The following is a 3123-nucleotide window of genomic DNA, read 5'->3' as shown; positions in this document are numbered from 1 at the left end:
GACTCATCTTTCCTCTTTGTCCACAAACTCACCACCTGTGAACAGAGATACACATTTTGAAGAACAAAAAATAAGATGTCTGATAGTGCATGTCAGGTCTAAAACATAACGTTTAACATCATGAATATAGAAGAGCTGTGTTGGTCAACACAGTGGAAATCTCTGCCTTCCTGCTTCTATAAGGCTGGGATCGGATCGGCAGCTCTACAGCATGCCAGCTCCTTGGCTCTCTCAATAATTACCTTGCCCGTTGCTAAGATACAACAGCTCCCATACTTTGTGCAAGTGTGGGTGTTTGAGTGAATGCATGGGGGTGTACGGGGGGAGTGGAGCAGACACAGTACAACCAACACTAGGCATGTCCAAGAAAGAGAGGTGTTGTAAACGAGCAAAGAACATTTTATACTTTCTCTCTGCCACCCTGTTCGTGTGTGTGCGCGACAGCCGAGTGTAATCTGTCCCATTCACAGCATATAGCAAATATAAGGATATAACAGCAGAGCAAGCAGCCATTTGGTTTTTACCGTAGGCCTGTGTGAAGTGTGGAATTTTACTCAATGATAGAAGCTGATCACTGTGGCCATCAGGATGCCAAAGGATTAATCAGTCTTGATCAAAGGCATCATTAAAAACATGAAAATACATTTTTTTTTTAATTCTGAAACGCAGCATCTGCTAAAAACCGGCCATCAGGTGATAATAAAACGTTAGCTGTGCTAGTCTGTGGGGGGAGGGGGTGCCTGTGTATGTAGGCCATGATTTGCTGTAACTGTACGCATATCCCCCCCCTTCACACACACACACACACACACACACACACACACACACACACACACACACACAGCCCCTACGAATATAATCGCACCTGATGGACGACGGATGATCATCATCAGGATGATCACCTGATGATAGATGCCGTGTCAGCTAGGCCTGAAACAGGCTGGAGTGAAAAACAGATGAACAGGTGTCAAAATCACCTCTGCTGTGTTTTTGCGTGCGTGTGTGTGTGCGTGAGAGAGCGAGAGGGGAAGAGAGAGAGAGAGAGATGATAACCTACCTTTCATCCTTTGATTTTTTTGGGGGGTATCTGTTCATCTGCCACGGTAAAAAAAAAAAGAACAAAATTAATAAAAAGGTTCCACTCGCCGTGTTTCACTGTTTGTTAAACCGAGACAAAAACACATAATCACGCCTCATGCTCGTGCTGTGATCTCAGGCTCAAACAACACCTGTTATGCATAAATCCATCGAACTGAGCAACACAGAATAAACACAATACGACAGGTGTTATCTAATAATCAGCAGCTGATCAAACCATCCAGGGTGAGGACTCTGCTGTTAAGCCACATTTAAGAAAGATGTATAAAAAAATAAAAAAAAACCACTGCCTCCCTTTTTAGTTTCACAGAGAGGGATGTGTCCATTTGGTCTGTGTCTGAATATCATCCGAGAAACAGATTTTATGTTGCATCACGTCGAAGATGGTTTTGCAGAGAACAGACGCGCTAAAAACATCTTGTTCTGTTCATATATCCAAATGATGTCAGATTTTCAATGCTTATAATAACCCACCCACAAACGTTAGAGAGGAAAAAACATCGCGCATCCCCCTACATGAATCGTCTTGGTATGTATATTGGGTGGTAGCACCAGAACAATTAGTCCACACAGAAAACCGCCTCGATACGTCTATGTCTTCCATCATTCAGTGCAAAAAAAACAACAAAAAACAAAAAAACACAACAACAAACAGACGATGTATTTATTTACCCCGAACTGTTAATATGCAGTCTTTGTTTTGCTGTCCAGCGAAGGTGGACTACATCTTACAGTCCACAATAAAAGCCTCCATGACAGAACAAATTCTATTTGTGACAAACCCAGCGATGTCACAAGGAAATTCAAATCGCAAACGCTGTCGAAATCACGATTTATATGTAGATGTTTAAATAAAAATCAAAGCCATCTCGGATGGATTAGGCGAATTATTCCTGAATAATCCCAGTTATGGCTGCTTGCAAAGAGGCAGCTCGCACATCCGCGGAAACCGTCGGTTTTATTCGGGGAGAGAGAGAGAAAGAGAAGGGGTGGGGGGGCATACCTGTGCAGCATTGTGGGCCATAACTTGAAAGTGATGTTTTATTTTAATCGTCTCTCTGGCATCGTGTATGACGCGTCTGTTGTCTCCTCCGTGGACACAAAGTGGAGCTCCAGCTGTCAGCAGACCTGTGTATTTCATTGGTCTCCTGGCCTTGGTGACAGACTGGACTGGCTGGAAACCCAGAATGACACAGGCAGGCCTGACAGGGCCGCAGCAAGGGATTGTGGGTCCTCTGGAAGAATAGAGGGCCTGGTTTTTCAGTGAAAATGCATACAATAATACTCGGTTCTGGATGTAGGGGCCAAAAGCCACCACCACATCATCATTTATCATTTTCTCTTAATACCCTTTGTAGCATTTGTGACTCAGTAACACAGACTCACCTTTTCAACATTGTAATTGTTAGGTCTGCCCTGCACTTTTATTCATGGGTGCCCTGAGGATACATCTTAATGACTTCATCTAATTTTTGTGACCCCCTTTCATTTGATCACATTTCACCATCAGGTCAGAATTGAAACATGAACTTCCCATGGGCCTCAGCAGTTAATAGCATTTGATGCAAATGCTAGCATGCTAATATGCTAAATTTAAACTTAATTGGCATTCATGCTAAAAATTATATCTGCTCAACATTAGCATGTTAGCATTATCATTGTGAATATGTTAGCACTTAACTCAGTACTTCTATGTACAGCCTCACAGCATGGCTGTGGACTATGCATGTCTCTCTCTCATATATATATACACACACACACACACACACACACACACACACAGTATATTTAAGACATACATTGATATTATTATATATACAGTATTTTGGGCATTTTCTTCAAGCAATATGGTCCTGCCTACTGTATATAGTAGGCTATAGCCTATTCCTCATAAAGAATGTGAAGCTGTCACGCTGTGTTGAATTTTGGGTAAAGGCGCCATTTGGGGAGCATCACACTCATTATCAATCATAGATACAGTGGGTATGGAAAGTATTCAGACCCCCTTAAATTTTTCACTTTTTG

The 3123-nt window shown here is 42.3% G+C and overlaps 1 long non-coding RNA gene across 1 annotated transcript; it reads right to left on the bottom strand.

The window, feature by feature from the left end:
• On the bottom strand, positions 1–2086 carry LOC109966769 (uncharacterized). Its single transcript, XR_002275819.1, has 3 exons — positions 1058–2086; positions 866–940; positions 1–35 (listed from the first exon to the last, which is right to left on the bottom strand). It is a non-coding gene; the product is annotated as an uncharacterized LOC109966769 (long non-coding RNA).
• Positions 2087–3123: the final 1037 nt, after the last annotated feature.

This window comes from Monopterus albus, unplaced genomic scaffold (genome assembly GCF_001952655.1).
Source record: "Monopterus albus unplaced genomic scaffold, M_albus_1.0 scaffold118.1, whole genome shotgun sequence".
Lineage (NCBI taxonomy): Eukaryota > Metazoa > Chordata > Actinopteri > Synbranchiformes > Synbranchidae > Monopterus > Monopterus albus.
This window is presented reverse-complemented; position numbering and strand designations above follow the sequence as displayed.